Raw genomic sequence first — 11,233 nt, forward strand, 5'->3', positions numbered from 1 at the left:
GAACGCCAGAAGCATAAAATACAATATAAATACAACAGTTTTTCCATCGTATAAAACGAATAATTGCAACCAGTATGAAAGTTAACGTCATTTCTACTTTCCGGGCAACCTAGGCTTCGCTCTAGGGCGTTGCTCCAACAGATTGAATAGTTAGGGCCTTAGAAGTCAACGCCGGAAGCATAAAATGCAATAAAAATGCAACAGTTTTTCCATCCTATATCAGGAATAATTGCAACCAGTGTGAAAGTGATGGTCAATTCTACGTTCCGGGCATCCTAGACTTAACTCTGAGGCGTTGCTCCACCAGATCGAAGAGTTAGGGTCTAAGAAGTCAACACCGGAAGGATAAAATACAATATAAATGCAACAGCTTTTCCATCGTAGAAAACGAATAATTGCAACCTGTGTGAAGGTTATGGTCATATCTACGTCCAGGGCAACCTTGGCTTCACTGTAGGGTGTTGCTCCACCAGATCGAAAAGGTAGGGTCATAGAAGTCTACGCCCGAAGCATAAAATACAATAAATATACAAGAGTTTTTCCATCCTATATAAGGAGTAATTGCAACCAGTGTGAAAGTGATGGTCATTTCTACATTCCGGGCAACCTAGGCTTCACCATAGGGCGTTGTTACACCAGATGGAATAGTTAGGGCATTAGAAGTCAACGCCAGAAGCATAAAATACAATATAAATACAACAGCTTTTCAATCGTATAAAACGAGTAATTGTAACCAGTATGAAAGTTAACGTCATTTCTACTTTCCGGGCAACCTAGGCTTCGCCCTAGGGCGTTGCTCCAACAGATTGAATAGTTAGGGCCTTAGAAGTCAACGCCGGAAGCATAAAATGCAATAAAGATACAACAGTTTTTCCATCGTATAAAAGGATTAATTGCAACCAGTTTGAAAGTGATGGTCATTTCTACGTTCCGGGCAACCTAGGCTTCACTCTAGGGCTTTGCTCCACCAGATCGAATAGCTAGGGCCTTAGAAGTCAACGCCAGAAGCATAAAATACAATATCAATACAACAATTTTTCCATCGTATAAAACGAATAATTGCAACCAGTATGAAAGTTATGGTCATTTCTACTTTCCGGGCAACCTAGGATCCACCCTAGGGCGTTGCTGCAACCGATTGAATAGTTAGGGCCTTAGAAGTCAACGCCCGAAGCATAAAATACAAAATAAATGGAACAGTTTTTCCATCGTATAAAACTCATAATTGCTACCGATGTGAAAGTTATGGTCATTTGTACGTTCCGGGCAACCTAGGCTTCACCCTAGGGCGTTGTTCCACCGGATCGAATAGTTAGGTCCTTAGAAGTCAACGCCAGGAGCATAAAATACAAGATAAATAGAACAGTTTTTCCATCGTATAAAACGAATAAATGCTACCGATGTGAAAGTTATGGTCATTTCTACGTTCCGGGCAACCTAGGCTTCACCCTAGTGCGTTGTTCCACTAATTGGAATAGTTAGGGCCTTAGAAGTCAACGCCCGAAGCATACAATACAATAAACATACAACATTTTTTCCATCGTATAAAACGAATAATTGCTACCGGTGTGAAAGTTATGGTCATTTCTACGTTCCGGGCAACCTAGGCTTCACCCTAGGGCGCTGCTCCACCAGATCGAAGAGTTAGGGCCTTAGAAGTCAACGCCAGAAGCATAAAGTACAATAAAGATGTAACAGCTTTTCCATCGTATAACAGGAATAATTGCAACCAGTGTGAAGGTACTGGTATGTCCTACGTTCCGGGCAACCTAGGCTTCACACTAGGGCGTTGCTCCAACAGCTTGAATAGTTAGGGCCTTAGAAGTCAACGCCGGAAGCATAAAATGCAATAAAGATACAACAGTTTTTCCATCCTATATCAGGAATAATTGCAACCAGTGTGAAAGTGATGGTCAATTCTACGTTCCGGGCATCCTAGACTTAACTCTGAGGCGTTGCTCCACCAGATCGAAGAGTTAGGGTCTAAGAAGTCAACACCGGAAGGATAAAATACAATATAAATGCAACAGCTTTTCCATCGTAGAAAACGAATAATTGCAACCTGTGTGAAGGTTATGGTCATATCTACGTCCAGGGCAACCTTGGCTTCACTGTAGGGTGTTGCTCCACCAGATCGAAAAGGTAGGGTCATAGAAGTCTACGCACGAAGCATAAAATACAATAAATATACAAGAGTTTTTCCATCCTATATAAGGAGTAATTGCAACCAGTGTGAAAGTGATGGTCATTTCTACATTCCGGGCAACCTAGACTTAACTCTGAGGCGTTGCTCCACCAGATCGAAGAGTTAGGGTCTAAGAAGTCAACACCGGAAGGATAAAATACAATATAAATGCAACAGCTTTTCCATCGTAGAAAACGAATAATTGCAACCTGTGTGAAGGTTATGGTCATATCTACGTCCAGGGCAACCTTGGCTTCACTGTAGGGTGTTGCTCCACCATATCGAAAAGGTAGGGTCATAGAAGTCTACGCCCGAAGCATAAAATACAATAAATATACAAGAGTTTTTCCATCCTATATAAGGAGTAATTGCAACCAGTGTGAAAGTGATGGTCATTTCTACATTCCGGGCAACCTAGGCTTCACCATAGGGCGTTGTTACACCAGATGGAATAGTTAGGGCATTAGAAGTCAACGCCAGAAGCATAAAATACAATATAAATACAACAGCTTTTCAATCGTATAAAACGAGTAATTGTAACCAGTATGAAAGTTAACGTCATTTCTACTTTCCGGGCAACCTAGGCTTCGCCCTAGGGCGTTGCTCCAACAGATTGAATAGTTAGGGCCTTAAAAGTCAACGCCGGAAGCATAAAATGCAATAAAGATACAACAGTTTTTCCATCGTATAAAAGGATTAATTGCAACCAGTTTGAAAGTGATGGTCATTTCTACGTTCCGGGCAACCTAGGCTTCACTCTAGGGCTTTGCTCCACCAGATCGAATAGCTAGGGCCTTAGAAGTCAACGCCAGAAGCATAAAATACAATATCAATACAACAATTTTTCCATCGTATAAAACGAATAATTGCAACCAGTATGAAAGTTATGGTCATTTCTACTTTCCGGGCAACCTAGGATCCACCCTAGGGCGTTGCTGCAACCGATTGAATAGTTAGGGCCTTAGAAGTCAACGCCCGAAGCATAAAATACAAAATAAATGGAACAGTTTTTCCATCGTATAAAACTCATAATTGCTACCGATGTGAAAGTTATGGTCATTTGTACGTTCCGGGCAACCTAGGCTTCACCCTAGGGCGTTGTTCCACCGGATCGAATAGTTAGGTCCTTAGAAGTCAACGCCAGGAGCATAAAATACAAGATAAATAGAACAGTTTTTCCATCGTATAAAACGAATAAATGCTACCGATGTGAAAGTTATGGTCATTTCTACGTTCCGGGCAACCTAGGCTTCACCCTAGTGCGTTGTTCCACTAATTGGAATAGTTAGGGCCTTAGAAGTCAACGCCCGAAGCATACAATACAATAAACATACAACATTCTTTCCATCGTATAAAACGAATAATTGCTACCGGTGTGAAAGTTATGGTCATTTCTACGTTCCGATCAACCTAGGCTTCACCCTAGGGCGCTGCTCCACCAGATCGAAGAGTTAGGGCCTTAGAAGTCAACGCCAGAAGCATAAAGTACAATAAAGATGTAACAGCTTTTCCATCGTATAACAGGAATAATTGCAACCAGTGTGAAGGTACTGGTATGTCCTACGTTCCGGGCAACCTAGGCTTCACACTAGGGCGTTGCTCCAACAGCTTGAATAGTTAGGGCCTTAGAAGTCAACGCCGGAAGCATAAAATGCAATAAAGATACAACAGTTTTTCCATCGTATAAAAGGATCAATTGCAACCAGTTTGAAAGTGATGGTCATTTCCACGTTCCGGGCAACCTAGGCTTCACTCTAGGGCGTTGCTCCACCAGATCGAATAACTAGGGCCTTAGAAGTCAACGCCAGAAGCATAAAATACAATATAAATACAACAGTTTTTCCATCGTATAAAACGAATAATTGCAACCAGTATGAAAGTTATGGTCATTTCTACATTTCGGGCAACCTAGGCTTCACCCTAGGGCGTTGCTTCAACAGAATGAGTAGTTAGGGCCTAAGAAGTCAACGCCAGAAGCATAAAATACAAAATAAATAGAACAGTTTTTCCATCGTGTAAAACGAATAATTGCTACCGGTGTGAAAGTTATGGTCATTTCTACGTTCCGGTCAACCTAGGCTTCACCATAGGGCGTTGTTCCACCAGATCGAATAGTCAGGGCCTAAGAAGTGAACGCCAGAAGCATAAAATACAATATAAATACAACAGTTTTTCCATCGTATAAAACGAATAATTGCAACCAGTATGAAAGTTAACGTCATTTCTACTTTCCGGGCAACCTAGGCTTCGCTCTAGGGCGTTGCTCCAACAGATTGAATAGTTAGGGCCTTAGAAGTCAACGCCGGAAGCATAAAATGCAATAAAAATGCAACAGTTTTTCCATCCTATATCAGGAATAATTGCAACCAGTGTGAAAGTGATGGTCAATTCTACGTTCCGGGCATCCTAGACTTAACTCTGAGGCGTTGCTCCACCAGATCGAAGAGTTAGGGTCTAAGAAGTCAACACCGGAAGGATAAAATACAATATAAATGCAACAGCTTTTCCATCGTAGAAAACGAATAATTGCAACCTGTGTGAAGGTTATGGTCATATCTACGTCCAGGGCAACCTTGGCTTCACTGTAGGGTGTTGCTCCACCAGATCGAAAAGGTAGGGTCATAGAAGTCTACGCCCGAAGCATAAAATACAATAAATATACAAGAGTTTTTCCATCCTATATAAGGAGTAATTGCAACCAGTGTGAAAGTGATGGTCATTTCTACATTCCGGGCAACCTAGGCTTCACCATAGGGCGTTGTTACACCAGATGGAATAGTTAGGGCATTAGAAGTCAACGCCAGAAGCATAAAATACAATATAAATACAACAGCTTTTCAATCGTATAAAACGAGTAATTGTAACCAGTATGAAAGTTAACGTCATTTCTACTTTCCGGGCAACCTAGGCTTCGCCCTAGGGCGTTGCTCCAACAGATTGAATAGTTAGGGCCTTAGAAGTCAACGCCGGAAGCATAAAATGCAATAAAGATACAACAGTTTTTCCATCGTATAAAAGGATTAATTGCAACCAGTTTGAAAGTGATGGTCATTTCTACGTTCCGGGCAACCTAGGCTTCACTCTAGGGCTTTGCTCCACCAGATCGAATAGCTAGGGCCTTAGAAGTCAACGCCAGAAGCATAAAATACAATATCAATACAACAATTTTTCCATCGTATAAAACGAATAATTGCAACCAGTATGAAAGTTATGGTCATTTCTACTTTCCGGGCAACCTAGGATCCACCCTAGGGCGTTGCTGCAACCGATTGAATAGTTAGGGCCTTAGAAGTCAACGCCCGAAGCATAAAATACAAAATAAATGGAACAGTTTTTCCATCGTATAAAACTCATAATTGCTACCGATGTGAAAGTTATGGTCATTTGTACGTTCCGGGCAACCTAGGCTTCACCCTAGGGCGTTGTTCCACCGGATCGAATAGTTAGGTCCTTAGAAGTCAACGCCAGGAGCATAAAATACAAGATAAATAGAACAGTTTTTCCATCGTATAAAACGAATAAATGCTACCGATGTGAAAGTTATGGTCATTTCTACGTTCCGGGCAACCTAGGCTTCACCCTAGTGCGTTGTTCCACTAATTGGAATAGTTAGGGCCTTAGAAGTCAACGCCCGAAGCATACAATACAATAAACATACAACATTTTTTCCATCGTATAAAACGAATAATTGCTACCGGTGTGAAAGTTATGGTCATTTCTACGTTCCGGGCAACCTAGGCTTCACCCTAGGGCGCTGCTCCACCAGATCGAAGAGTTAGGGCCTTAGAAGTCAACGCCAGAAGCATAAAGTACAATAAAGATGTAACAGCTTTTCCATCGTATAACAGGAATAATTGCAACCAGTGTGAAGGTACTGGTATGTCCTACGTTCCGGGCAACCTAGGCTTCACACTAGGGCGTTGCTCCAACAGCTTGAATAGTTAGGGCCTTAGAAGTCAACGCCGGAAGCATAAAATGCAATAAAGATACAACAGTTTTTCCATCGTATAAAAGGATCAATTGCAACCAGTTTGAAAGTGATGGTCATTTCCACGTTCCGGGCAACCTAGGCTTCACTCTAGGGCGTTGCTCCACCAGATCGAATAACTAGGGCCTTAGAAGTCAACGCCAGAAGCATAAAATACAATATAAATACAACAGTTTTTCCATCGTATAAAACGAATAATTGCAACCAGTATGAAAGTTATGGTCATTTCTACATTTCGGGCAACCTAGGCTTCACCCTAGGGCGTTGCTTCAACAGAATGAGTAGTTAGGGCCTAAGAAGTCAACGCCAGAAGCATAAAATACAAAATAAATAGAACAGTTTTTCCATCGTGTTAAACGAATAATTGCTACCGGTGTGAAAGTTATGGTCATTTCTACGTTCCGGTCAACCTAGGCTTCACCATAGGGCGTTGTTCCACCAGATCGAATAGTCAGGGCCTAAGAAGTGAACGCCAGAAGCATAAAATACAATATAAATACAACAGTTTTTCCATCGTATAAAACGAATAATTGCAACCAGTATGAAAGTTAACGTCATTTCTACTTTCCGGGCAACCTAGGCTTCGCTCTAGGGCGTTGCTCCAACAGATTGAATAGTTAGGGCCTTAGAAGTCAACGCCGGAAGCATAAAATGCAATAAAGGTACAACAGTTTTTCCATCGTATAAAAGGATTAATTGCAACCAGTTTGAAAGTGATGGTCATTTCCACGTTCCGGGCAACCTAGGCTTCACTCTAGGGCGTTGCTCCGCCAGCTCGAATAACTAGGGCCTTAGAAGTCAACGCCAGAAGCATAAAATACAATATGAATACAACAGTTTTTACATCGTATAAAACGAATAATTGCAACCAGTTTGAAAGTTATGGTCATTTCTACTTTCCGGGCAACCTACGCTTCAGCCTAGGGCGTTGCTTCAACAGATTGAGTAGTTAGGGCCTTAGAAGTCAACGCCCGAAGCATAAAATACAAAATAAATAGAACAGTTTTTCCATCGTATAAAACGAATAATTGCTACCGGTGTGAAAGTTATGGTCATTTCTACGTTCCGGTCCACCTAGGCTTCACCATAGGGCGTTGTTCCACCAGATCGAATAGTCAGGGCCTAAGAAGAGAACGCCAGAAGCATAAAATACAATATAAATACAACAGTTTTTCCATCGTATAAAACGAATAATTGCAACCAGTATGAAAGTTATGGTCATTTCTACTTTCCGGGCAACCTACGCTTCAGCCTAGGGCGTTGCTTCAACAGATTGAGTAGTTAGGGCCTTAGAAGTCAACGCCCGAAGCATAAAATACAAAATAAATAGAACAGTTTTTCCATCGTATAAAACGAATAATTGCTACCGGTGTGAAAGTTATGGTCATTTCTACGTTCCGGTCCACCTAGGCTTCACCATAGGGCGTTGTTCCACCAGATCGAATAGTCAGGGCCTAAGAAGAGAACGCCAGAAGCATAAAATACAATATAAATACAACAGTTTTTCCATCGTATAAAACGAATAATTGCAACCAGTATGAAAGTTATGGTCATTTCTACTTTCCGGCAACCTAGGCTTCACCCTAGGGCGTTGTTCACCTAATCGAATAGTTAGGGCCTAAGAAGTGAACGGCAGAAGAATAAAATACAATATAAATACAACAGTTTTTCCATCATATAAAGCGAGTATTTGCAACCAGTATGAAAGTTGTGGTCACTTCTACTTTCCGGGCAACCTAGGCTTCACCCTAGGGCGTTGCTCCAACAGATTGTATAGCTAGGGCCTTAGAAGTCAACGCCCGAAGCATAAAATGCAATAAAAATGCAACAGTTTTTCCATCCTATATCAGGAATAATTGCAACCAGTGTGAAAGTGATGGTCAATTCTACGTTCCGGGCATCCTAGACTTAACTCTGAGGCGTTGCTCCACCAGATCGAAGAGTTAGGGTCTAAGAAGTCAACACCGGAAGGATAAAATACAATATAAATGCAACAGCTTTTCCATCGTAGAAAACGAATAATTGCAACCTGTGTGAAGGTTATGGTCATATCTACGTCCAGGGCAACCTTGGCTTCACTGTAGGGTGTTGCTCCACCATATCGAAAAGGTAGGGTCATAGAAGTCTACGCCCGAAGCATAAAATACAATAAATATACAAGAGTTTTTCCATCCTATATAAGGAGTAATTGCAACCAGTGTGAAAGTGATGGTCATTTCTACATTCCGGGCAACCTAGGCTTCACCATAGGGCGTTGTTACACCAGATGGAATAGTTAGGGCATTAGAAGTCAACGCCAGAAGCATAAAATACAATATAAATACAACAGCTTTTCAATCGTATAAAACGAGTAATTGTAACCAGTATGAAAGTTAACGTCATTTCTACTTTCCGGGCAACCTAGGCTTCGCCCTAGGGCGTTGCTCCAACAGATTGAATAGTTAGGGCCTTAGAAGTCAACGCCGGAAGCATAAAATGCAATAAAGATACAACAGTTTTTCCATCGTATAAAAGGATTAATTGCAACCAGTTTGAAAGTGATGGTCATTTCTACGTTCCGGGCAACCTAGGCTTCACTCTAGGGCTTTGCTCCACCAGATCGAATAGCTAGGGCCTTAGAAGTCAACGCCAGAAGCATAAAATACAATATCAATACAACAATTTTTCCATCGTATAAAACGAATAATTGCAACCAGTATGAAAGTTATGGTCATTTCTACTTTCCGGGCAACCTAGGATCCACCCTAGGGCGTTGCTGCAACCGATTGAATAGTTAGGGCCTTAGAAGTCAACGCCCGAAGCATAAAATACAAAATAAATGGAACAGTTTTTCCATCGTATAAAACTCATAATTGCTACCGATGTGAAAGTTATGGTCATTTGTACGTTCCGGGCAACCTAGGCTTCACCCTAGGGCGTTGTTCCACCGGGTCGAATAGTTAGGTCCTTAGAAGTCAACGCCAGGAGCATAAAATACAAGATAAATAGAACAGTTTTTCCATCGTATAAAACGAATAAATGCTACCGATGTGAAAGTTATGGTCATTTCTACGTTCCGGGCAACCTAGGCTTCACCCTAGTGCGTTGTTCCACTAATTGGAATAGTTAGGGCCTTAGAAGTCAACGCCCGAAGCATACAATACAATAAACATACAACATTTTTTCCATCGTATAAAACGAATAATTGCTACCGGTGTGAAAGTTATGGTCATTTCTACGTTCCGGGCAACCTAGGCTTCACCCTAGGGCGCTGCTCCACCAGATCGAAGAGTTAGGGCCTTAGAAGTCAACGCCAGAAGCATAAAGTACAATAAAGATGTAACAGCTTTTCCATCGTATAACAGGAATAATTGCAACCAGTGTGAAGGTACTGGTATGTCCTACGTTCCGGGCCACCTAGGCTTCACACTAGGGCGTTGCTCCAACAGCTTGAATAGTTAGGGCCTTAGAAGTCAACGCCGGAAGCATAAAATGCAATAAAGATACAACAGTTTTTCCATCGTATAAAAGGATCAATTGCAACCAGTTTGAAAGTGATGGTCATTTCCACGTTCCGGGCAACCTAGGCTTCACCCTAGGGCGTTGTTCCACCGGATCGAATAGTTAGGTCCTTAGAAGTCAACGCCAGGAGCATAAAATACAAGATAAATAGAACAGTTTTTCCATCGTATAAAACGAATAAATGCTACCGATGTGAAAGTTATGGTCATTTCTACGTTCCGGGCAACCTAGGCTTCACCCTAGTGCGTTGTTCCACTAATTGGAATAGTTAGGGCCTTAGAAGTCAACGCCCGAAGCATACAATACAATAAACATACAACATTTTTTCCATCGTATAAAACGAATAATTGCTACCGGTGTGAAAGTTATGGTCATTTCTACGTTCCGGGCAACCTAGGCTTCACCCTAGGGCGCTGCTCCACCAGATCGAAGAGTTAGGGCCTTAGAAGTCAACGCCAGAAGCATAAAGTACAATAAAGATGTAACAGCTTTTCCATCGTATAACAGGAATAATTGCAACCAGTGTGAAGGTACTGGTATGTCCTACGTTCCGGGCAACCTAGGCTTCACACTAGGGCGTTGCTCCAACAGCTTGAATAGTTAGGGCCTTAGAAGTCAACGCCGGAAGCATAAAATGCAATAAAGATACAACAGTTTTTCCATCGTATAAAAGGATCAATTGCAACCAGTTTGAAAGTGATGGTCATTTCCACGTTCCGGGCAACCTAGGCTTCACTCTAGGGCGTTGCTCCACCAGATCGAATAACTAGGGCCTTAGAAGTCAACGCCAGAAGCATAAAATACAATATAAATACAACAGTTTTTCCATCGTATAAAACGAATAATTGCAACCAGTATGAAAGTTATGGTCATTTCTACATTTCGGGCAACCTAGGCTTCACCCTAGGGCGTTGCTTCAACAGAATGAGTAGTTAGGGCCTAAGAAGTCAACGCCAGAAGCATAAAATACAAAATAAATAGAACAGTTTTTCCATCGTGTTAAACGAATAATTGCTACCGGTGTGAAAGTTATGGTCATTTCTACGTTCCGGTCAACCTAGGCTTCACCATAGGGCGTTGTTCCACCAGATCGAATAGTCAGGGCCTAAGAAGTGAACGCCAGAAGCATAAAATACAATATAAATACAACAGTTTTTCCATCGTATAAAACGAATAATTGCAACCAGTATGAAAGTTAACGTCATTTCTACTTTCCGGGCAACCTAGGCTTCGCTCTAGGGCGTTGCTCCAACAGATTGAATAGTTAGGGCCTTAGAAGTCAACGCCGGAAGCATAAAATGCAATAAAGGTACAACAGTTTTTCCATCGTATAAAAGGATTAATTGCAACCAGTTTGAAAGTGATGGTCATTTCCACGTTCCGGGCAACCTAGGCTTCACTCTAGGGCGTTGCTCCGCCAGCTCGAATAACTAGGGCCTTAGAAGTCAACGCCAGAAGCATAAAATACAATATGAATACAACAGTTTTTACATCGTATAAAACGAATAATTGCAACCAGTTTGAAAGTTATGGTCATTTCTACTTTCCGGGCAACCTAC

Source organism: Calliopsis andreniformis, unplaced genomic scaffold (assembly GCF_051401765.1).
Source record: "Calliopsis andreniformis isolate RMS-2024a unplaced genomic scaffold, iyCalAndr_principal scaffold0025, whole genome shotgun sequence".
Taxonomy (NCBI): Eukaryota; Metazoa; Arthropoda; class Insecta; order Hymenoptera; family Andrenidae; genus Calliopsis; species Calliopsis andreniformis.